Source organism: Vicugna pacos, unplaced genomic scaffold, assembly GCF_048564905.1.
Source record: "Vicugna pacos unplaced genomic scaffold, VicPac4 scaffold_193, whole genome shotgun sequence".
Classification (NCBI taxonomy): domain Eukaryota; kingdom Metazoa; phylum Chordata; class Mammalia; order Artiodactyla; family Camelidae; genus Vicugna; species Vicugna pacos.
Genome location: NW_027328872.1, coordinates 934,545 through 960,811, shown reverse-complemented (window position 1 = coordinate 960,811; position 26,267 = coordinate 934,545). Strand labels below are relative to the sequence as shown.

The 26,267-nt window shown below is 45.1% G+C and overlaps 2 long non-coding RNA genes across 2 annotated transcripts in view; one reads left to right on the top strand and one right to left on the bottom strand.

Annotated features, from left to right (window-relative positions):
- LOC140695285 (uncharacterized) overlaps positions 1 to 6,986 on the top strand; it is a 296,631-nt gene extending 289,645 nt beyond the window's left edge. The window contains exon 3 of the long non-coding RNA XR_012070976.1: positions 6,825 to 6,986. This is a non-coding gene — a long non-coding RNA (uncharacterized lncRNA). The remainder of the gene's footprint in view (positions 1 to 6,824) is intronic.
- The window catches only part of LOC140695281 (uncharacterized), an 898,783-nt gene that overhangs the window by 341,868 nt on the left and 530,648 nt on the right, over positions 1 to 26,267 (bottom strand). The gene's annotated exons all lie outside the window — the stretch shown is intronic.

Sequence of the window (26,267 nt, the reverse complement as noted above, 5' to 3'; positions counted from 1 at the left end):
TCGGCAGCAATATTGCAGGACAGGGAGGAGTGCCAGGACACAGACCATATACTGAATGGCCAAATGCTGCCACCTAGGGTAGCCTATGCCACATGACCACCATTTCTAATAACGGCAGAGCTAGAGCAATCCACAGACCGGCAAATCATAAAAGAATTCAGCAGTTCAAAACTTCTTCTAAAAGGAAGGTTGAGAATACTCCCCGGAATAGAAAAGCAGCAAGATGAAATGGAAAGAAGAAAACCATTATTGGAAATGCAAGAAGAGCATGAGTGGCAAAGAATAAACAAGAAGAAGGCAAGGAGGACATCAAAACCTTAAAGATTGGAGAGGGAAGCAGGAAATCATAGGTGATTGGAAGCACTCTCTTAAGTGAATCAGCTTATTTGACTCTCTGTTTGAAGCGAAAGGAGAGATGCATGTCCTGACGAGTTTGCAAAACAAGCGAGAAGCAGACCAACAAAGAATCAAACCAACAAACATGCACCAAAATGGTACGGTTGGCTGACATATACCATGGGAAACATGATTATTCAAAAGAAAATACTCAAGGTGATGTCAAGGATCATTCAGCACGCATCGACCCAGTATTGGGCTTGCATGTACTCAGCACACTTGTATTCGGAAATCAGAGGCGTGCATTCATATTCGTAAATATAGATTCATAAGAGCATATCGTGACCTCACCCAAATGCCGATTTGGAATCCACTAGATTCCTAGTCCGTGATGTAGTCTTGTATGTCTTCCAACAGGATGAAGGAATGCCATATTCTACGCTACGTAGAGAAGAATTGTAAGAAGCCTATAACAAAGGCAAGTAGCTCTGCCAAAGTGTACTAAGAGCAAAAGAGACAGACAGTAACGTGCACATTGGGGTTGGTTTCATTTCTTGGAAATTCAGCCCCCATGAAACCAATAGATCCATGTCCTGAGAGTGTGGGTTTTTCAGCAGAAATCATGCGACGCATATGTATTCCGGTTGTACGGATATTATAGGAACATAAGTCTCCTTTACTGGGTCTCTGTGTACTGTGAACTCTTAGAAAGTTTAAAGACGTGTGAAACCTTCAACTGAAAAGGGACACACTTCTCTCCATTGGTACTGTGCATACAGATCTGAACAAAAGGAAAGAGGGAAGAAGAAAGGCCCATGGGACGCTAGTGGGCAGAATCACATTTACTTTAGGAACCTCTCTTCGGATGCAGCCCCTACCCCAACACTGACAAGATGCAGCAGCCATTGGGGATGGCAGTTACCGGTTGGATTCCAGGTGGAATGTTGGTGTGTTCCACGAGGCTTGTTGTGGCTGTTGGATCCTAGGTAACCGGGCCGAGTTCTGTGGGTGGATCAGTGTGATGGAGGGGCTGCAGGCCTCTGTGGAGCTTGGCTTAGGTGTTTGGTCCGGGAAGCTGTGTAAGTTCGAGATACTTCTGCTGCCCAAAGACCTGAGTTCACAGGTCAGTTTCCAGAACCTGAAAGGGCAGACAGTGGAAGATCTGCCTGTCATCAGCTTACTGGTGAGGCTCCGAGGTACTTTCAGACTTGCCCAGTCCTGGTGAAGTCGACTTTAGGGGAGTCACGAAGAGAAGCTGGCCGAAAAGCTGGCTGCACGCATTGAGGAGAGATGCGAACACATGGATGAGAGATGTTCTGCTCCAATGGAGAATACTGGCGTGGAGACAGCTGTAGAGGATACCAGGCTCAAAAGACATTCAGGAGACATATTGAACCTCGCTGATACTGGCAGAAACATACGGAGTGCCAACGTGGACTTGAGGAAGTTCCTCAATTCTCTTCTCCAAGAACGGGTCCAAGGTCCCTGACGTGTGCAAGAGAAGAGATGGCAGAGATGATCAAAACGCTCCTGTTCTTGGAAGAGGTCGTGAGAATCCACACGTCCCAAGGGGCCTTCCCAAGCCATTCAGACCAAAATTCACCAAGCCCAGGTAAGCCTTTTCCCAGGTTTGGGCCTAGCTAGCAAGCACTTGCCCTTCCCTCCCCTCCACTCACGCATCCATTTTGAAGGTTCATTACCTGAGCGGCAATGAAGCCATTAGGAGAAGGGCAAGTCCCTCCTAGAATCAGAGTTCCTCCAGCTTCACACTCTGTGAACAACAGTGAACTCCTTAAAGGTCAAATAGTCTCGGCTGAAATAGATAGGAATTGAATACTTAGCTCACACCTAGAAATGATGTCCTTCCGCTAGATTCAGCAAATGTTGTGTTTCTGTCTTCACTGGGGTGAAGGGAGTGTGGTAAGTGAGGGGAATCTTTGACTGAACTTGAATCTGTATTAGGCCTCAGTTTTTCAAGACAGTATAGGTAAATAGTACAAGTCAGAAAGTGAAGTGTACTGTAAAAGTCGCCAATGACATTAAAGACACAGCTTATGTGGATCGTCTTTCACTTGAGTCAAGCCCCCGGGGGCACTATATCATGTGGGTGCAGACTTGGTTGCGTTAAATGGCTTTACCCAACATGATCGGAAGATTAACTGTTCTCATCACTGATAGAAGAACACCTGGTTCTCCATAGACAAGCATAACTGCAGCAGGGTTCTCCTAGCTATAATGCCTCTAGGTGCTTTTGGATTCAAACCTAAATGTATATATTTGGTTTGTTTCCTCTTGTATTTTCCTAGAGAGGGATGTTACCCCTTGAAATGCCAACATTGGCCAGTAGGTGACAAATAGGACTAAAGGGCACCACATGCCCAAGTGTATCCAAGGTTGGGGGTTATTTCATGTTTCCAATAGTTATTTCATGGTTCCTGTTGGTCTCGGAGGCTTCAAACGTAAAGAGCTGACATGACCCCTTTAACAGTTTGGACTGCTAATTTGCATTCTATCTGTCTAGGTTTTCCGTAGAGCTGACACAATGTTACCAAAATTGACAAGTCTGGCTTCTAGGTCGATTTAGTGTGTTTCAAAAAATAACTTCATTTTCGTATAACTCCCAAAACATGGAAATGAATTCTGTTAAAATTCTTAAAGACTGCAAATGAGATATCAACACAATGTCAAAACAGGTTTCTTTGGACATCCCCTCCCACCACGGCTGTATAGAAACCAAGAGCTAAGCAAATATCATATTTCTGTGAAATGTATCTGGATAGTGTTGATTCATCGATGCCCAGTTGGCAGAGAAGAAGTGCAACCTGCACTCACGCGCTCCCTTGTACAGAGAAATGTAAATCTCCACTCACCCAGCCTTTGGCACAGGACACTTGCCGAAGAGAGGTCTGTTACTTCCAAAGACAGGATGAGGCCTCAGGACACCTGGAAGCAGGAGAAGGCAAAGCAGGGAATGGAAACCAGTGCAGGGTCTGACCAACAAGGGTGAAACCCTGTTTAACTTGGACGCACCCTCTCAAGCGGACAGGAGGCATGAGATTGAAGGTGATGTGCTGAGATTTACAAGAGTGCACAGCAGATGCTTGGCTGACAGAACTCAAAGAAACCAGCGCAAAATATCCCCACAGTTGATTCTGAGACCAAGATACGTGATGCCAAATTACAGTTAGCAGGGGCATCGGTAAGTGAGGTATAGGGCTACGGTTGATGGCATACGCTGAGTCTCAGGGATCTGGAGTGCGTTGTGGGATGTGGTGGGTCTAATCAAGAGAGCAAACCGAACAGTGTACCAATGATAAATCAACCACACTGATCGCGCGGTTGAGATTACCGATATGTCCCATGGCCACACCCAGTGCATCTGCAGGACCAGGGACCAATTGGGCATTTTGCCAATAGAGCACGTGTGGGGCTGAATCAGAGCTATCGTGCATCTGGTCTGAGGGATCCAGGGGGCCTTGTGTTTGAAATCAGAATGAAAAGACTTAGGATCTGCTACATTCATAACCTGGGCTGGGATTATGGTTTGGTTTGAGGCACAGGATGCGCAACAGCTCTGTGGTGGCCTTCGTGCACCCGTGCCACAAGGATGATAGGACAAGGTAGAGTGGTCCAAGTCCACAGCGTGAGAAGAGGAAGCATTTCCTTCAGCACTATCTCCCAAAATCGGATGCTACATTTTGGTTGGCACCGGCACGGTACGGCAGCGAGGACACCAAGGTCGGTCTGCGGGATCATTCCAGCAGGCCCTGATGTGTGACATCCATGGATGTGCTTCCACTGGTGTTTCAGTAGACAGAGAAGCTCTGGGAAGAACTGCTTTCATTGGGACATTCCCGTGGCACTACAAAGCACAAGCGCACTCTCAGTTTGCTGTTTTGGAAACACTCCAAAATGACATAGAGCAGAATGCAGAGCTGAGAACCTTTAGAATCCTCATTTCCACAAGAGGCCGTGTCCTGCGCACTTTCAGAATTGTGAGATAAGCGTAATCAAAATGAAGTTATGCTAATCGAAATAGTATGGGTTGTTCATCACAACAAATGCAACACCAGCAATTGGAGATATACCAGACAACACACACAGGAACAGAATATGGCATCAATGTCTAGGAGAAATTGTCCTCACAGAAATCCCTTGGAATTGCGTAGAGACAAGAGTCTAAAATTTTCACTTAACATAGCCCTAAAAATCTACATTAGATACCTGATATTACCTGACCAGTAGAGATGAAGAAGTACAGTAAAAGAAATAGGAAGTACCATTTTCAGTTCCAAAGATATTGAAGGCCCAAAAGATAAGCTTTCAAGCAATTAGACTGCAAAACGCTATGCAGTCCAAGTGTTGAAAATGGAGGTCAGGAAAACACTGAAAAACAAAAGGGTCTCAGAATCACAAAAGGCAGAATACCAGAAAAGGGGAAGAGAAAGTCTAAAGACGAGCCAAAAGATATCAGAAAACTCAGTGGATGTGATAATATCAGGGCTAAAATTCAGTCCTTAGCAGACTAGATAATGCAGAGGGACGCGTGAATGACTGTGAAGACAGGGGAACAGAAATCCCTCGGTCAGATTCGGACATAGGAAAGCAAGTGCAAAACAATGAAAATATTGCTGTTGTATCCTGGGTTAAGACAGGGCATGAAAGACTAGAATTCATAAGAGTCCCAGATGGAAAAGCAAGAGATAAAGAAATAAAATATGTCTGAAAATTTATCTGTAGAAATATCAGACTGAAACTTGTTGAAAGCCAAGAAAAAATCATCTATGCGAATTCAGGAATTACACAGCATCCAAAGGAGGTGGAATCCCAATAGACCTACAAGCAGCTGTATGATTCCAATCAACAAAGTTCACGAATATCACAGTGATTTAAAATGCACCTGGAGGAAACAACATAGTCACAAGGGAACCTCCAGAGGGGTTTCAGCTTATAACTCGGCAGCAATATTGCAGGACAGGGAGGAGTGCCAGGACACAGACCATATCCTGAATGGCCAAATGCTGCCACCTAGGGTAGCCTATGCCACATGACCACCATTTCTAATAACGGCAGAGCTAGAGCAATCCACAGACCGGCAAATCATAAAAGAATTCAGCAGTTCAAAACTTCTTCTAAAAGGAAGGTTGAGAATACTCCCCGGAATAGAAAAGCAGCAAGATGAAATGGAAAGAAGAAAACCATTATTGGAAATGCAAGAAGAGCATGAGTGGCAAAGAAGAAACAAGAAGAAGGCAAGGAGGACATCAAAACCTTAAAGATTGGAGAGGGAAGCAGGAAATCATAGGTGATTGGAAGCACTCTCTTAAGTGAATCAGCTTATTTGACTCTCTGTTTGAAGCGAAAGGAGAGATGCATGTCCTGACGAGTTTGCAAAACAAGCGAGAAGCAGACCAACAAAGAATCAAACCAACAAACATGCAACAAAATGGTACGGTTGGCTGACATATACCATGGGAAACATGATTATTCAAAAGAAAATACTCAAGGTGATGTCAAGGATCATTCAGCACGCATCGACCCAGTATTGCGGCTTGCATGTACTCAGCACACTTGTATTCGGAAATCAGAGGCGTGCATTCATATTCATAAATATAGATTCATAAGAGCATATCGTGACCTCACCCAAATGCCGATTTGGAATCCACTAGATTCCTAGTCCGTGATGTAGTCTTGTATGTCTTCCAACAGGATGAAGGAATGCCATATTCTACGCTACGTAGAGAAGAATTGTAAGAAGCCTATAACAAAGGCAAGTAGCTCTGCCAAAGTGTACTAAGAACAAAAGAGACAGACAGTAACGTGCACATTGGGGTTGGTTTCATTTCTTGGAAATTCAGCCCCCAGGAAACAAATAGATCCATGTCCTGAGAGTGTGGGTTTTTCAGCAGAAATCATGCGACGCAAATGTATTCCGGTTGTACGGATATTATAGGAACATAAGTCTCCTTTACTGGGTCTCTGTGTACTGTGAACTCTTAGAAAGTTTAAAGACGTGTGAAACCTTCAACTGAAAAGGGACACACTTCTCTCCATTGGTACTGTGCATACAGATCTGAACAAAAGGAAAGAGGGAAGAAGAAAGGCCCATGGGACGCTAGTGGGCAGAACCACATTGACTTTAGGAACCTCTCGTCGGATGCAGCCCCTCCCCCAACACTGACAAGATGCAGCAGCCATTGGGGATGGCAGTTACCGGTTGGATTCCAGGTGGAATGTTGGTGTGTTCCACGAGGCTTGTTGTGGCTGTTGGATCCTAGGTAACCGGGCCGAGTTCTGTGGGTGGATCAGTGTGATGGAGGGGCTGCAGGCCTCTGTGGAGCTTGGCTTAGGTGTTTGGTCCGGGAAGCTGTGTAAGTTCGAGATACTTCTGCTGCCCAAAGACCTGAGTTCACAGGTCAGTTTCCAGAACCTGAAAGGGCAGACAGTGGAAGATCTGCCTGTCATCAGCTTACTGGTGAGGCTCCGAGGTACTTTCAGACTTGCCCAGTCCTGGTGAAGTCGACTTTATGGGAGTCACGAAGAGAAGCTGGCCGAAAAGCTGGCTGCACGCATTGAGGAGAGATGCGAACACATGGATGAGAGATGTTCTGCTACAATGGAGAATACTGGCGTGGAGACAGCTGTAGAGGATACCAGGCTCAAAAGACATTCAGGAGACATATTGAACCTCGCTGATACTGGCAGAAACATACGGAGTGCCAACGTGGACTTGAGGAAGTTCCTCAATTCTCTTCTCCAAGAACGGGTCCAAGGTCCCTGACGTGTGCAAGAGAAGAGATGGCAGAGATGATCAAAACGCTCCTGTTCTTGGAAGAGGTCGTGAGAATCCACACGTCCCAAGGGGCCTTCCCAAGCCATTCAGACCAAAATTCACCAAGCCCAGGTAAGCCTTTTCCCAGGTTTGGGCCTAGCTAGCAAGCACTTGCCCTTCCCTCCCCTCCACTCACGCATCCATTTTGAAGGTTCAGTACCTGAGCGGCAATGAAGCCATTAGGAGAAGGGCAAGTCCCTCCTAGAATCAGAGTTCCTCCAGCTTCACACTCTGTGAACAACAGTGAACTCCTTAAAGGTCAAATAGTCTCGGCTGAAATAGATAGGAATTGAATACTTAGCTCACACCTAGAAACGATGGCCTTCCGCTAGATTCAGCAAATGTTGTGTTTCTGTCTTCCCTGGGGTGAAGGGAGTGTGGTAAGTGAGGGGAATCTTTGACTGAACTTGAATCTGTATTAGGCCTCAGTTTTTCAAGACAGTATAGGTAAATAGTACAAGTCAGAAAGTGAAGTGTACTGTAAAAGTCGCCAATGACATTAAAGACACAGCTTATGTGGATCGTCTTTCACTTGAGTCAAGCCCCCGGGGGCACTATATCATGTGGGTGCAGACTTGGTTGCGTTAAATGGCTTTACCCAACATGATCGGAAGATAAACTGTTCTCATCACTGATAGAAGAACACCTGGTTCTCCATAGACAAGCATAACTGCAGCAGGGTTCTCCTAGCTATAATGCCTCTAGGTGCTTTTGGATTCAAACCTAAATGTATATATTTGGTTTGTTTCCTCTTGTATTTTCCTAGAGAGGGATGTTACCCCTTGAAATGCCAACATTGGCCAGTAGGTGACAAATAGGACTAAAGGGCACCACATGCCCAAGTGTATCCAAGGTTGGGGGTTATTTCATGTTTCCAATAGTTATTTCATGGTTCCTGTTGGTCTCGGAGGCTTCAACCGTAAAGAGCTGACATGACCCCTTTAACAGTTTGGACTGCTAGTTTGCATTCTATCTGTCTAGGTTTTCCGTAGAGCTTACAAAATGTTACCAAAATTGACAAGTCTGGCTTCTAGGTCGATTTAGTGTGTTTCAAAAAATAACTTCATTTTCGTATAACTCCCAAAACATGGAAATGAATTCTGTTAAAATTCTTAAAGTCTGCAAATGAGATATCAACACAATGTCAAAACAGGTTTCTTTGGACAACCCCTCCCACCACGGCGGTATAGAAACCAAGAGCTAAGCAAATATCACATTTCTGTGAAATGTATCTGGATAGTGTTGATTCATCGATGCCCAGTTGGCAGAGAAGAAGTGCAACCTGCACTCACGCGCTCCCTTGTACAGAGAAATGTAAAACTCCACTCACCCAGCCTTTGGCACAGGACACTTGCCGAAGAGAGGTCTGTTACTTCCAAAGACAGGATGAGGCCTCAGGACACCTGGAAGCAGGAGAAGGCAAAGCAGGGAATGGAAACCAGTGCAGGGTCTGACCAACAAGGGTGAAACCCTGTTTAACTTGGACGCACCCTCTCAAGCGGACAGGAGGCATGAGATTGAAGGTGATGTGCTGAGATTTACAAGAGTGCACAGCAGATGCTTGGCTGACAGAACTCAAAGAAACCAGCGCAAAATATCCCCACAGTTGATTCTGAGACCAAGATCCGTGATGCCAAATTACAGTTAGCAGGGGCATCGGTAAGTGAGGTATAGGGCTACGGTTGATGGCATACGCTGAGTCTCAGGGATCTGGAGTGCGTTGTGGGATGTGGTGGGTCTAATCAAGAGAGCAAACCGAACAGTGTACCAATGATAAATCCACCACACTGATCGCGCGGTTGAGATTACCGATATGTCCCATGGCCACACCCAGTGCATCTGCAGGACCAGGGACCAATTGGGCATTTTGCCAATAGAGCACGTGTGGGGCTGAATCAGAGCTATCGTGCATCTGGTCTGAGGGATCCAGGGGGCCTTGGCTTTGAAATCAGAATGAAAAGCCTTAGGATCTGCTACATTCATAACCTGGGCTGGGATTATGGTTTGGTTTGAGGCACAGGATGCGCAACAGCTCTGTGGTGGCCTTCGTGCACCCGTGCCACAAGGATGATAGGACAAGGTAGAGTGGTCCAAGTCCACAGCGTGAGAAGAGGAAGCATTTCCTTCAGCACTATCTCCCAAAATCGGATGCTACATTTTGGTTGGCACCGGCACGGTACGGCAGCGAGGACACCAAGGTCGGTCTGCGGGATCATTCCAGCAGGCCCTGATGTGTGACATCCATGGATGTGCTTCCACTGGTGTTTCAGTAGACAGAGAAGCTCTGGGAAGAACTGCTTTCATTGGGACATTCCCGTGGCACTACAAAGCACAAGCGCACTCTCAGTTTGCTGTTTTGGAAACACTCCAAAATGACATAGAGCAGAATGCAGAGCTGAGAACCTTTAGAATCCTCATTTCCACAAGAGGCCGTGTCCTGCGCACTTTCAGAATTGTGAGATAAGCGTAATCAAAATGAAGTTATGCTAATCGAAATAGTATGGGTTGTTCATCACAACAAATGCAACACCAGCAATTGGAGATATACCAGACAACACACACAGGAACAGAATATGGCATCAATGTCTAGGAGAAATTGTCCTCACAGAAATCCCTTGGAATTGCGTAGAGACAAGAGTCTAAAATTTTCACTTAACATAGCCCTAAAAATCTACATTAGATACCTGATATTACCTGACCAGTAGAGATGAAGAAGTACAGTAAAAGAAATAGGAAGTACCATTTTCAGTTCCAAAGATATTGAAGGCCCAAAAGATAAGCTTTCAAACAATTAGACTGCAAAACGCTATGCAGACCAAGTGTTGAAAATGGAGGTCAGGAAAACACTGAAAAACAAAAGGGTCTCAGAATCACAAAAGGCAGAATACCAGAAAAGGGGAAGAGAAAGTCTAAAGACGAGCCAAAAGATATCAGAAAACTCAGTGGATGTGATAATATCAGGGCTAAAATTCAGTCCTTAGCAGACTAGATAATGCAGAGGGACGCGTGAATGACTGTGAAGACAGGGGAACAGAAATCCCTCGGTCAGATTCGGACATAGGAAAGCAAGTGCAAAACAATGAAAATATTGCTGTTGTATCCTGGGTTAAGACAGGGCATGAAAGACTAGAATTCATAAGAGTCCCAGATGGAAAAGCAAGAGATAAAGAAATAAAATATGTCTGAAAATTTATCTGTAGAAATATCAGACTGAAACATGTTGAAAGCCAAGAAAAAATCATCTATGCGAATTCAGGAATTACACAGCATCCAAAGGAGGTGGAATCCCAATAGACCTACCAGCAGCTGTATGATTCCAATCAACAAAGTTCACGAATATCACAGTGATTTAAAATGCACCTGGAGGAAACAACATAGTCACAAGGGAACCTCCAGAGGGGTTTCAGCATATAACTCGGCAGCAATATTGCAGGACAGGGAGGAGTGCCAGGACACAGACCATATCCTGAATGGCCAAAGGCTGCCAACTAGGGTAGCCTATGCCACATGACCACCATTTCTAATAACGGCAGAGCTAGAGCAATCCACAGACCGGCAAATCATAAAAGAATTCAGCAGTTCAAAACTTCTTCTAAAAGGAAGGTCGAGAATACTCCCCGGAATAGAAAAGCAGCAAGATGAAATGGAAAGAAGAAAACCATTATTGGAAATGCAAAAAGAGCATGAGTGGCAAAGAAGAAACAAGAAGAAGGCAAGGAGGACATCAAAACCTTAAAGATTGGAGAGGGAAGCAGGAAATCATAGGTGATTGGAAGCACTCTCTTAAGTGAATCAGCTTATTTGACTCTCTGTTTGAAGCGAAAGGAGAGATGCATGTCCTGACGTGTTTGCAAAACAAGCGAGAAGCAGACCAACAAAGAATCAAACCAACAAACATGCACCAAAATGGTATGGTTGGCTGACATATACCATGGGAAACATGATTATTCAAAAGAAAATACTCAAGGTGATGTCAAGGATCATTCAGCACGCATCGACCCAGTATTGCGGCTTGCATGTACTCAGCACACTTGTATTCGGAAATCAGAGGCGTGCATTCATATTCGTAAATATAGATTCATAAGAGCATATCGTGACCTCACCCAAATGCCGATTTGGAATCCAATGGATTCCTAGTCCGTGATGTAGTCTTGTATGTCTTCCAACAGGATGAAGGAATGCCATATTCTACGCTACGTAGAGAAGAATTGTAAGAAGCCTATAACAAAGGCAAGTAGCTCTGACAAAGTGTACTAAGAGCAAAAGAGACAGACAGTAAAGTGCACATTGGGGTTGGTTTCATTTCTTGGAAATTCAGCCCCCATGAAACCAATAGATCCATGTCCTGAGAGTGTGGGTTTTTCAGCAGAAATCATGCGACGCATATGTATTCCGGTTGTACGGATATTATAGGAACATAAGTCTCCTTTACTGGGTCTCTGTGTACTGTGAACTCTTAGAAAGTTTAAAGACGTGTGAAACCTTCAACTGAAAAGGGACACACTTCTCTCCATTGGTACTGTGCGTACAGATATGAACAAAAGGAAAGAGGGAAGAAGAAAGGCCCATGGGACGCTAGTGGGCAGAACCACATTTATTTTAGGAACCTCTCGTCGGATGCAGACTCTCCCCCAACACTGACAAGATGCAGCAGCCATTGGGGATGGCAGTTACCGGTTGGATTCCAGGTGGAATGTTGGTGTGTTCCACGAGGCTTGTTGTGGCTGTTGGATCCTAGGTAACCGGGCCGAGTTCTGTGGGTGGATCAGTGTGATGGAGGGGCTGCAGGCCTCTGTGGAGCTTGGCTTAGGTGTTTGGTCCGGGAAGCTGTGTAAGGTCGAGATACTTCAGCTGCCCAAAGACCTGAGTTCACAGGTCAGTTTCCAGAACCTGAAAGGGCAGACAGTGGAAGATCTGCCTGTCATCAGCTTACTGGTGAGGCTCCGAGGTACTTTCAGACTTGCCCAGTCCTGGTGAAGTCGACTTTAGGGGAGTCACGAAGAGAAGCTGGCCGAAAAGTTGGCTGCACGCATTGAGGAGAGATGCGAACACATGGATGAGAGATGTTCTGCTACAATGGAGAATACTGGCGTGGAGACAGCTGTAGAGGATACCAGGCTCAAAAGACATTCAGGAGACATATTGAACCTCGCTGATACTGGCAGAAACATACGGAGTGCCAACGTGGACTTGAGGAAGTTCCTCAATTCTCTTCTCCAAGAACGGGTCCAAGGTCCCTGACGTGTGCAAGAGAAGAGATGGCAGAGATGATCAAAACGCTCCTGTTCTTGGAAGAGGTCGTGAGAATCCACACGTCCCAAGGGGCCTTCCCAAGCCATTCAGACCAAAATTCACCAAGCCCAGGTAAGCCTTTTCCCAGGTTTGGGACTAGCTAGCAAGCACTTGCCCTTCCCTCCCCTCCACTCACGCATCCATTTTGAAGGTTCAGTACCTGAGCGGCAATGAAGCCATTAGGAGAAGGGCAAGTCCCTCCTAGAATCAGAGTTCCTCCAGCTTCACACTCTGTGAACAACAGTGAACTCCTTAAAGGTCAAATAGTCTCGGCTGAAATAGATAGGAATTGAATACTTAGCTCACACCTAGAAAAGATGGCCTTCCGCTAGATTCAGCAAATGTTGTGTTTATGTCTTCCCTGGGGTGAAGGGAGTGTGGTAAGTGAGGGGAATCTTTGACTGAACTTGAATCTGTATTAGGCCTCAGTTTTTCAAGACAGTATAGGTAAATAGTACAAGTCAGAAAGTGAAGTGTACTGTAAAAGTCGCCAATGACATTAATGACACAGCTTATGTGGATCGTCTTTCACTTGAGTCAAGACACCGGGGGCACTATATCATGTGGGTGCAGACTTGGTTGCGTTAAATGGCTTTACCCAACATGATCGGAAGATTAACTGTTCTCATCACTGATAGAAGAACACCTGGTTCTCCATAGACAAGCATAACTGCAGCAGGGTTCTCCTAGCTATAATGCCTCTAGGTGCTTTTGGATTCAAACCTAAATGTATATATTTGGTTTGTTTCCTCTTGTATTTTCCTAGAGAGGGATGTTACCCCTTGAAATTCCAACATTGGCCAGTCGGTGACAAATAGGACTAAAGGGCACCACATGCCCAAGTGTATCCAAGGTTGGGGGTTATTTCATGTTTCCAATAGTTATTTCATGGTTCCTGTTGGTCTCGGAGGCTTCAACCGTAAAGAGCTGACATGACCCCTTTAACAGTTTGGACTGCTAGTTTGCATTCTATCTGTCTAGGTTTTCCGTAGAGCTGACAAAATGTTACCAAAATTGACAAGTCTGGCTTCTAGGTCGATTTAGTGTGTTTCAAAAAATAACTTCATTTTCGTATAACTCCCAAAACATGGAAATGAATTCTGTTAAAATTCTTAAAGACTGCAAATGAGATATCAACACAATGTCAAAACAGGTTTCTTTGGACAACCCCTCCCACCACGGCTGTATAGAAACCAAGAGCTAAGCAAATATCACATTTCTGTGAAATGTATCTGGATAGTGTTGATTCATCGATGCCCAGTTGGCAGAGAAGAAGTGCAACCTGCACTCACGCGCTCCCTTGTACAGAGAAATGTAAAACTCCACTCACCCAGCCTTTGGCACAGGACACTTGCCGAAGAGAGGTCTGTTACTTCCAAAGACAGGATGAGGCCTCAGGACACCTGGAAGCAGGAGAAGGCAAAGCAGGGAATGGAAACCAGTGCAGGGTCTGACCAACAAGGGTGAAACCCTGTTTAACTTGGACGCACCCTCTCAAGCGGACAGGAGACATGAGATTGAAGGTGATGTGCTGAGATTTACAAGAGTGCACAGCAGATGCTTGGCTGACAGAACTCAAAGAAACCAGCGCAACATATCCCCACAGTTGATTCTGAGACCAAGATCCGTGATGCCAAATTACAGTTAGCAGGGGCATCGGTAAGTGAGGTATAGGGCTACGGTTGATGGCATACGCTGAGTCTCAGGGATCTGGAGTGCGTTGTGGGATGTGGTGGGTCTAATCAAGAGAGCAAACCGAACAGTGTACCAATGATAAATCAACCACACTGGTCGCGCGGTTGAGATTACCGATATGTCCCATGGCCACACCCAGTGCATCTGCAGGACCAGGGACCAATTGGGCATTTTGCCAATAGAGCACGTGTGGGGCTGAATCAGAGCTATCGTGCATCTGGTCTGAGGGATCCAGGGGGCCTTGGGTTTGAAATCAGAATGAAAAGCCTTAGGATCTGCTACATTCATAACCTGGGCTGGGATTATGGTTTGGTTTGAGGCACAGGATGCGCAACAGCTCTGTGGTGGCCTTCGTGCACACGTGCCACAAGTATGATAGGACAAGGTAGAGTGGTCCAAGTCCACAGCGTGAGAAGAGGAAGCATTTCCTTCAGCACTATCTCCCAAAATCGGATGCTACATTTTGGATGGCACCGGCACGGTACGGCAGCGAGGACACCAAGGTCGGTCTGCGGGATCATTCCAGCAGGCCCTGATGTGTGACATCCATGGATGTGCTTCCACTGTTGTCTCAGTAGACAGAGAAGCTCTGGGAAGAACTGCTTTCATTGGGACATTCCCGTGGCACTACAAAGCACAAGCGCACTCTCAGTTTGCTGTTTTGGAAACACTCCAAAATGACATAGAGCAGAATGCAGAGCTGAGAACCTTTAGAATCCTCATTTCCACAAGAGGCCGTGTCCTGCGCACTTTCAGAATTGTGAGATAAGCGTAATCAAAATGAAGTTATGCTAATCGAAATAGTATGGGTTGTTCATCACAACAAATGCAACACCAGCAATTGGAGATAAACCAGACAACACACACAGGAACAGAATTTGGCATCAATGTCTAGGAGAAATTGTCCTCACAGAAATCCCTTGGAATTGCGTAGAGACAAGAGTCTAAAATTTTCACTTAACATAGCCCTAAAAATCTACATTAGATACCTGATATTACCTGACCAGTAGAGATGAAGAAGTACAGTAAAAGAAATAGGAAGTACCATTTTCAGTTCCAAAGATATTGAAGGCCCAATAGATAAGCTTTCAAACAACTAGACTGCAAAACGCAAGGCAGTCCAAGTGTTGAAAATGGAGGTCAGGAAAACACTGAAGGACAAAAGGGTCTCAGAATCACAAAAGGCAGAATACCAGAAAAGGGGAAGAGAAAGTCTAAAGACGAGCCAAAAGATATCAGAAAACTCAGTGGATGTGATAATATCAGGGCTAAAATCCAGTCCTTAGCAGACTAGATAATGCAGAGGGACGCGTGAATGACTGTGAAGACAGGGGAACAGAAATCCCTCGGTCAGATTCGGACATAGGAAAGCAAGTGCAAAACAATGAAAATATTGCTGTTGTATCCTGGGTTAAGACAGGGCATGAAAGACTAGAATTCATAAGAGTCCCAGAAGGAAAAGCAAGAGATAAAGAAATAAAATATGTCTGAAAATTTATCTGTAGAAATATCAGACTGAAACGTGTTGAAAGCCAAGAAAAAATCATCTATGCGAATTCAGGAATTACACAGCATCCAAAGGAGGTGGAATCCCAATAGACCTACAAGCAGCTGTATGATTCCAATCAACAAAGTTCACGAATATCACAGTGATTTAAAATGCACCTGGAGGAAACAACATAGTCACAAGGGAACCTCCAGAGGGGTTTCAGCTTATAACTCGGCAGCAATATTGCAGGACAGGGAGGAGTGCCAGGACACAGAACATATCCTGAATGGCCAAAGGCTGCCACCTAGGGTAGCCTATGCCACATGACCACCATTTCTAATAACGGCAGAGCTAGAGCAATCCACAGACCGGCAAATCATAAAAGAATTCAGCAGTTCAAAACTTCTTCTAAAAGGAAGGTTGAGAATACTCCCCGGAATAGAAAAGCAGCAAGATGAAATGGAAAGAAGAAAACCATTATTGGAAATGCAAGAAGAGCATGAGTGGCAAAGAAGAAACAAGAAGAAGGCAAGGAGGACATCAAAACCTTAAAGATTGGAGAGGGAAGCCGGAAATCATAGGTGATTGGAAGCACTCTCTTAAGTGAATCAGCTTATTTGACTCTCTGTTTGAAGCGAAAGGAGAGATGCATGTCCTGACGTGTTTGCAAAACAAGCGAGAAGCAGACCAACAAAGAATCAAACCAACAAACATGCACCAAAATGGTACGGTTGGCTGACATATACCATGGGAAACATGATTATTCAAAAGAAAATACTCAAGGTGATGTCAAGGATCATTCAGCACGCATCGACCCAGTATTGCGGCTTGCATGTACTCAGCACACTTGTATTCGGAAATCAGAGGCGTGCATTCATATTCGTAAATATAGATTCATAAGAGCATATCGTGACCTCACCCAAATGCCGATTTGGAATCCACTGGATTCCTAGTCCGTGATGTAGTCTTGTATGTCTTCCAACAGGAAGAAGGAATGCCATATTCTACGCTACGTAGAGAAGAATTGTAAGAAGCCTATAACAAAGGCAAGTAGCTCTGCCAAAGTGTACTAAGAGCAAAAGAGACAGACAGTAAAGTGCACATTGGGGTTGGTTTCATTTCTTGGAAATTCAGCCCCCATGAAACCAATAGATCCATGTCCTGAGAGTGTGGGTTTTTCAGCAGAAATCATGCGACGCATATGTATTCCGGTTGTACGGATATTATAGGAACATAAGTCTCCTTTACTGGGTCTCTGTGTACTGTGAACTCTGAGAAAGTTTAAAGACGTGTGAATCCTTCAACTGAAAAGGGACACACTTCTTTAAATTGGTACTGTTCATACAGATCTGAACAAAAGGAAAGAGGGAAGAAGAAAGGCCCATGGGACGCTAGTGGGCAGAACCACATTTACTTTAGGAACCTCTCGTCGGATGCAGCCCCTCCCCCAACACTGACAAGATGCAGCAGCCATTGGGGATGGCAGTTACCAGTTGGATTCCAGGTGGAATGTTGGTGTGTTCCACGAGGCTTGTTGTGGCTGTTGGATCCTAGGTAACCGGGCCGAGTTCTGTGGGTGGATCAGTGTGATGGAGGGGCTGCAGGCCTCTGTGGAGCTTGGCTTAGGTGTTTGGTCCGGGAAGCTGTGTAAGTTCGAGATACTTCTGCTGCCCAAAGACCTGAGTTCACAGGTCAGTTTCCAGAACCTGAAAGGGCAGACAGTGGAAGATCTGCCTGTCATCAGCTTACTGGTGAGGCTCCGAGGTACTTTCAGACTTGCCCAGTCCTGGTGAAGTCGACTTTAGGGGAGTCACGAAGAGAAGCTGGCCGAAAAGCTGGCTGCACGGATTGAGGAGAGATGCGAACACATGGATGAGAGATGTTCTGCTCCAATGGAGAATACAGGCGTGGAGACAGCTGTAGAGGATACCAGGCTCAAAAGACATTCAGGAGACATATTGAACATCGCTGATACTGGCAGAAACATACGGAGTGCCAACGTGGACTTGAGGAAGTTCCTCAATTCCCTTCTCCAAGAACGGGTCCAAGGTCCCTGACGTGTGCAAGAGAAGAGATGGCAGAGATGATCAAAACGCTCCTGTTCTTGGAAGAGGTCGTGAGAATCCACACGTCCCAAGGAGCCTTCCCAAGCCATTCAGACCAAAATTCACCAAGCCCAGTTAAGCCTTTTCCCACGTATGGGCCTAGCTAGCAAGCACTTGCCCTTCCCACCCCTCCACTCACGCATCCATTTGGAAGGTTCAGTACCTGAGCGGCAATGAAGCCATTAGGAGAAGGGCAAGTCCCTCCTAGAATCAGAGTTCCTCCAGCTTCACACTCTGTGAACAACAGTGAACTCCTTAAAGGTCAAATAGTCTCGGCTGAAATAGATAGGAATTGAATACATAGCTCACACCTAGAAACGATGGCCTTCGGCTAGATTCAGCAAATGTTGTGTTTATGTCTTCCCTGGGGTGAAGGGAGTGTGGTAAGTGAGGGGAATCTTTGACTGAACTTGAATCTGTATTAGGCCTCAGTTTTTCAAGACAGTATAGGTAAATAGTACAAGTCAGAAAGTGAAGTGTACTGTAAAAGTCGCCAATGACATTAAAGACACAGCTTATGTGGATCGTCTTTCACTTGAGTCAAGCCCCCGGGGGCACTATATCATGTGGGTGCAGACTTGGTTGCGTTAAATGGCTTTACCCAACATGATCGGAAGATTAACTGTTCTCATCACTGATAGAAGAACACCTGGTTCTCCATAGACAAGCATAACTTCAGCAGGGTTCTCCTAGCTATAATGCCTCTAGGTGCTTTTGGATTCAAACCTAAATATATATATTTGGTTTGTTTCCTCTTGTATTTTCCTAGAGAGGGATGTTACCCCTTGAATTGCCAACATTGGCCAGTAGGTGACAAATAGGACTAAAGGGCACCACATGCCCAAGTGTATCCAAGGTTGGGGGTTATTTCATGTTTCCAATAGTTATTTCATGGTTCCTGTTGGTCTCGGAGGCTTCAACCGTAAAGAGCTGACATGACCCCTTTAACAGTTTGGACTGCTAGTTTGCATTCTATCTGTCTAGGTTTTCCGTAGAGCTGACAAAATGTTACCAAAATTCACAAGTCTGGCTTCTATGTCCATTTAGTGTGTTTCAAAAAATAACTTCATTTTCGTATAACTCCCAAAACATGGAAATGAATTCTGTTAAAATTCTTAAAGACTGCAAATGAGATATCAACACAATGTCAAAACAGGTTTCTTTGGACATCCCCTCCCACCACGGCTTTATAGAAACAAAGAGCTAAGCAAATATCACATTTCTGTGAAATGTATCTGGATAGTGTTGATTCATCGATGCCCAGTTGGCAGAGAAGAAGTGCAACCTGCACTCACGCGCTCCCTTGTACAGAGAAATGTAAAATTCCACTCACCCAGCCTTTGGCACAGGACACTTGCCGAAGAGAGGTCTGTTACTTCCAAAGACAGGATGAAGCCTCAGGACACCTGGAAGCAGGAGAAGGCAAAGCAGGGAATGGAAACCAGTGCAGGGTCTGACCAACAAGGGTGAAACCCTGTTTAACTTGGACGCACCCTCTCAAGCGGACAGGAGGCATGAGATTGAAGGTGATGTGCTGAGATTTACAAGAGTGCACAGCAGATGCTTGGCTGACAGAACTCAAAGAAACCAGCGCAAAATATCCCCACAATTGATTCTGAGACCAAGATACGTGATGCCAAATTACAGTTAGCAGGGGCATCGGTAAGTGAGGTATAGGGCTACGGTTGATGGCATACGCTGAGTCTCAGGGATCTGGAGTGCGTTGTGGGATGTGGTGGGTCTAATCAAGAGAGCAAACCGAACAGTGTACCAATGATAAATCAACCACACTGGTCGCGCGGTTGAGATTACCGATATGTCCCATGGCCACACCCAGTGCATCTGCAGGACCAGGGACCAATTGGGCATTTTGCCAATAGAGCACGTGTGGGGCTGAATCAGAGCTATCGTGCATCTGGTCTGAGGGACCCAGGGGGGCTTGGGTTTGAAATCAGAATGAAAAGCCTTAGGATCTGCTACATTCATAACCTGGGCTGGGATTATGGTTTGGTTTGAGGCACAGGATGCGCAACAGCTCTGTGGTGGCCTTCGTGCACCCATGCCACAAGGATGATAGGACAAGGTAGAGTGGTCCAAGTCCACAGCGTGAGAAGAGGAAGCATTTCCTTCAGCACTATCTCCCAAAATCGGATGCTACATTTTGGATGGCACCGGCACGGTACGGCAGCGAGGACACCAAGGTCGGTCTGCGGGATCATTCCAGCAGGCCCTGATGTGTGACATCCATGGATGTGCTTCCACTGGTGTTTCAGTAGACAGAGAAGCTCTGGGAAGAACTGCTTTCATTGGGACATTCCCGTGGCACTACAAAGCACAAGCGCACTCTCAGTTTGCTGTTTTGGAAACACTCCAAAATGACATAGAGCAGAATGCAGAGCTGAGAACCTTTAGAATCCTCATTTCCACAAGAGGCCGTGTCCTGCGCACTTTCAGAATTGTGAGATAAGCGTAATCATAATGAAGTTATGCTAATCGAAATATTATGGGTTGTTCATCACAACAAATGCAACACCAGCAATTGGAGATATACCAGACAACACACACAGGAAGAGAATATGGCATCAATGTCTAGGAGAAATTGTCCTCACAGAAATCCCTTGGAATTGCGTAGAGACAAAGTCTAAAATTTTCACTTAACATAGCCCTAAAAATCTACATTAGATACCTGATATTACCTGACCAGTAGAGATGAAGAAGTACAGTAAAAGAAATAGGAAGTACCATTTTCAGTTCCAAAGATATTGAAGGCCCAAAAGATAAGCTTTCAAACAACTAGACTGCAAAACGCTATGCAGTCCAAGTGTTGAAAATGGAGGTCAGGAAAACACTGAAGAACAAAAGGGTCTCAGAATCACAAAAGGCAGAATACCAGAAAAGGGAAAGTGAAAGTCTAAAGTCGAGCCAAAAGATATCAGAAAACTCAGTGGATGTGATAATATCAGGGCTAAAATTCAGTCCTTAGCAGACTAGATAATGCAGAGGGACGCGTGAATGACTGTGAAGACAGGGGAACAGAAATCCCTCGGTCAGATTCGGACATAGGAAAGCAAGTGCAAAACAATGAAATATTGCTGTTGTATCCTGGGTTAAGACACGGCATGAAAGACTGGAATCCATAAGAGTCCCAGATGGAAAAGCAAGAGATAAAGAAATAAAATATGTCTGAAAATTTATCTGTAGAAATATTAGACTGAAACTTGTTGAAAGCCAAGAAAAAATCATCTATGCGAATTCAGGAATTACACAGCATCCAAAGGAGGTGGAATCCCAATAGACCTACAAGCAGCTGTATGAATCCAATCAACAAAGTTCACGAATATCACAGTGATTTAAAATGCACCTGGATGAAACAACATAGTCACAAGGGAACCTCCAGAGGGGTTTCAGCTTAAAACTCGGCAGCAATATTGCAGGACAGGGAGGAGTGCCAGGACACAGACCATATCCTGAATGGCCAAAGGCTGCCACCTAGGGTAGCCTATGCCACATGACCACCATTTCTAATAACGGCAGATCTAGAGCAATCCACAGACCGGCAAATCATAAAAGAATTCAGCAGTTCAAAACTTCTTCTAAAACGAAGGTTGAGAATACTCCCCGGAATAGAAAAGCAGCAAGATGAAATGGAAAGAAGAAAACCATTATTGGAAATGCAAGAAGAGCATGAGTGGCAAAGAAGTAACAAGAAGAAGGCCAGGAGGACATCAAAACCTTAAAGATTGGAGAGGGAAGCAGGAAATCATAGGTGATTGGAAGCACTCTCTTAAGTCAATCAGCTTATTTGACTCTCTGTTTGAAGCGAAAGGAAAGATGCATGTCCTGACGTGTTTGCAAAACAAGCGAGAAGCAGAAAAACAAAGAATCAAACCAACAAACATGCACCAAAATGGTACGGTTGGCTGACATATACCATGGGAAACATGATTATTCAAAAGAAAATACTCAAGGTGATGTCAAGGATCATTCAGCACGCATCGACCCAGTATTGCGGCTTGCATGTACTCAGCACACTTGTATTCGGAAATCAGAGGCGTGCATTCATATTCGTAAATATAGATTCATAAGAGCATATCGTGACCTCACCCAAATGCCGATTTGGAATCCAATGGATTCCTAGTCCGTGATGTAGTCTTGTATGTCTTCCAACAGGATGAAGGAATGCCATATTCTACGCTACGTAGAGAAGAATTGTAAGAAGCCTATAACAAAGGCAAGTAGCTCTGCCAAAGTGTACTAAGAGCAAAAGAGACAGACAGTAAAGTGCACATTGGGGTTGGTTTCATTTCTTGGAAATTCAGCCCCCATGAAACCAATAGATCCATGTCCTGAGAGTGTGGGTTTTTCAGCAGAAATCATGCGACGCATATGTATTCCGGTTGTACGGATATTATAGGAACATAAGTCTCCTTTACTGGGTCTCTGTGTTCTGTGAACTCTTAGAAAGTTTAAAGACGTGTGAAACCTTCAACTGAAAAGGGACACACTTCTCTCCATTGGTACTGTGCATACAGATCTGAACAAAAGGAAAGAGGGAAGAAGAAAGGCCCATGGGACGCTAGTGGGCAGAACCACATTTACTTTAGGAACCTCTCTTCGGATGCAGCCCCTCCCCCAACACTGACAAGATGCAGCAGTCATTGGGGATGGCAGTTACCGGTTGGATTCCAGGTGGAATGTTGGTGTGTTCCACGAGGCTTGTTGTGGCTGTTGGATCCTAGGTAACCGGGCCGAGTTCTGTGGGTGGATCAGTGTGATGGAGGGGCTGCAGGCCTCTGTGGAGCTTGGCTTAGGTTTTTGGTCCGGGAATCTGTGTAAGTTCGAGATACTTCTGCTGCCCAAAGACCTGAGTTCACAGGTCAGTTTCCAGAACCTGAAAGGGCAGACAGTGGAAGATCTGCCTGTCATCAGCTTACTGGTGAGGCTCCGAGGTACTTTCAGACTTGCCCAGTCCTGTTGAATTCGACTTTAGGGGAGTCACGAAGAGAAGCTGGCCGAAAAGCTGGCTGCACGGATTGAGGAGAGATGCGAACACATGGATGAGAGATGTTCTGCTCCAATGGAGAATACTGGCGTGGAGACAGCTGTAGAGGATACCAGGCTCAAAAGACATTCAGGAGACATATTGAACCTCGCTGATACTGGCAGAAACATACGGAGTGCCAACGTGGACTTGAGGAAGTTCCTCAATTCTCTTCTCCAAGAACGGGTCCAAGGTCCCTGACGTGTGCAAGAGAAGAGATGGCAGAGATGATCTAAACGCTCCTGTTCTTGGAAGAGGTCGTGAGAATCCACACATCCCAAGGGGCCTTCCCAAGCCATTCAGACCAAAATTAACCAAGCCCAGGTAAGCATTTTCCCAGGTTTGGGCCTAGCTAGCAAGCACTTGCCCTTCCCTCCCCTCCACTCACGCATCCATTTTGAAGGTTCAGTACCTGAGCGGCAATGAAGCCATTAGGAGAAGGGCAAGTCCCTCCTAGAATCAGAGTTCCTCCAGCTTCACACTCTGTGAACAACAGTGAACTCCTTAAAGGTCAAATAGTCTCGGCTGAAATAGATAGGAATTGAATACTTAGCTCACACCTAGAAACGATGGCCTTCCGCTAGATTCAGCAAATGTTGTGTTTCTGTCTTCCCTGGGGTGAAGGGAGTGTGGTAAGTGAGGGGAATCTTTGACTGAACTTGAATCTGTATTAGGCCTCAGTTTTTCAAGACAGTATAGGTAAATAGTACAAGTCAGAAAGTGAAGTGTACTGTAAAAGTCGCCAATGACATTAATGACACAGCTTATGTGGATCGTCTTTCAATTGAGTCAAGCCCCCGGGGGCACTATATCATGTGGGTGCAGACTTGGTTGCGTTAAATGGCTTTACCCAACATGATCGGAAGATTAACTGTTCTCATCACTGATAGAAGAACACCTGGTTCTCCATAGACAAGCATAACTGCAGCAGGGTTCTCCTAGGTATAATGCCTCTAGGTGCTTTTGGATTCAAACCTAAATGTATATATTTGGTTTGTTTCCTCTTGTATTTTCCTAGAGAGGGATGTTACCCCTTGAAATGCCAACATTGGCCAGTCGGTGACAAATAGGACTAAAGGGCACCACATGACCAAGTGTATCCAAGGTTGGGGGTTATTTCATGTTTCCAATAGTAATTTCATGGTTCCTGTTGGTCTCGGAGGCTTCAACCGTAAAGAGCTGACATGACCCCTTTAACAGTTTGGACTGCTAGTTTGCATTCTATCTGTCTAGGTTTTCCGTAGAGCTGACAAAATGTTACCAAAATTGACAAGTCTGGCTTCTAGGTCGATTTAGTGTGTTTCAAAAAATAACTTCATTTTCGTATAACTCCCAAAACATGGAAATGAATTCTGTTAAAATTCTTAAAGACTGCAAATGAGATATCAACACAATGTCAAAACAGGATTCTTTGGACAACCCCTCCCACCACGGCTGTATAGAAACCAAGAGCTAAGCAAATATCACATTTCTGTGAAATGTATCTGGATAGTGTTGATTCATCGATGCCCAGTTGGCAGGGAAGAAGTGCAACCTGCACTCACGCGCTCCCTTGTACAGAGAAATGTAAAACTCCACTCACCCAGCCTTTGGCACAGGACACTTGCCGAAGAGAGGTCTGTTACTTCCAAAGACAGGATGAGGCCTCAGGACACCTGGAAGCCGGAGAAGGCAAAGCAGGGAATGGAAACCAGTGCAGGGTCTGACCAACAAGGGTGAAACCCTGTTAGACTTGGTCGCAAAATCTCAAGCGGACAGGAGACATGTGATTGAAGGTGATGTGCTGAGATTTACAAGAGTGCACAGCAGATGCTTGGCTGACAGAACTCAAAGAAACCAGCGCAAAATATCCCCACAGTTGATTCTGAGACCAAGATCCGTGATGCCAAATTACAGTTAGCAGGAGCATCGGTAAGTGAGGTATAGGGCTACGGTTGATGGCATACGCTGAGTCTCAGGGATCTGGAGTGCGTTGTGGGATGTGGTGGGTCTAAACAAGAGAGCAAACCGAACAGTGTACCAATGATAAATCAACCATACTGGTCGCGCTGTTGAGATTACTGATATGTCCCTTGGCCACACCCAGTGCATCTGCAGGACCAGGGACCAATTGGGCATTTTGCCAATAGAGCACGTGTGGGGCTGAATCAGAGCTATCGTGCATCTGGTCTGAGGGATCCAGGGGGCCTTGGGTTTGAAATCAGAATGAAAAGCCTTAGGATCTGCTACATTCATAAACTGGGCTGGGATTATGGTTTGGTTTGAGGCACAGGATGCGCAACAGCTCTGTGGTGGCCTTCGTGCACCCATGCCACAAGGATGATAGGACAAGGTAGAGTGGTCCAAGTCCACAGCGTGAGAAGAGGAAGCATTTCCTTCAGCACTATCTCCCAAAATCGGATGCTACATTTTGGATGGCACCGGCACGGTACGGCAGCGAGGACACCAAGGTCGGTCTGCGGGATCATTCCAGCAGGCCCTGATGTGTGACATCCATGGATGTGCTTCCACAGGTGTTTCAGTAGACAGAGAAGCTCTGGGAAGAACTGCTTTCATTGGGACATTCCCGTGGCACTACAAAGCACAAGCGCACTCTCACTTTGCTGTTTTGGAAACACTCCAAAATGACATAGAGCAGAATGCAGAGCTGAGAACCTTTAGAATCCTCATTTCTACAAGAGGCCGTATCCTGCGCACTTTCAGAATTGTGAGATAAGCGTAATCAAAATGAAGTTATGCTAATCGAAATAGTATGGGTTGTTCATCACAACAAATGCAACACCAGCAATTGGAGATATACCAGACAACACACAGGAACAGAATATGGCATCAATGTCTAGGAGAAATTGTCCTCAGAGAAATCCCTTGGAATTGTGTAGAGACAAGTGTCTAAAATTTTCACTTAACATAGCCCTAAAAATCTACATTAGATACCTGATATTACCTGACCAGTAGAGAAGAAGAAGTACAGTAAAAGAAATAGGAAGTACCATTTTCAGTTCCAAAGATATTGAAGGCCCAAAAGATAAGCTTTCATACAACTAGACTGCAAAACGCTATGCAGTCCAAGTGTTGAAAATGGAGGTCAGGAAAACACTGAAGGACAAAAGGGTCTCAGAATCACAAAAGGCAGAATACCAGAAAAGGGGAAGAGAAAGTCTAAAGACGAGCCAAAAGATATCAGAAAACTCAGTGGATGTGATAATATCAGGGCTAAAATTCAGTCCTTAGCAGACTAGATAATGCAGAGGGACGCGTGAATGACTGTGAAGACAGGGGAACAGAAATCCCTCGGTCAGATTCGGACATAGGAAAGCAAGTGCAAAACAATGAAAATATTGCTGTTGTATCCTGGGTTAAGACAGGGCATGAAAGACTAGAATTCATAAGAGTCCCAGATGGAAAAGCAAGAGATAAAGAAATAAAATATGTCTGAAAATTTATCTGTAGAAATATCAGACTGAAACTTGTTGAAAG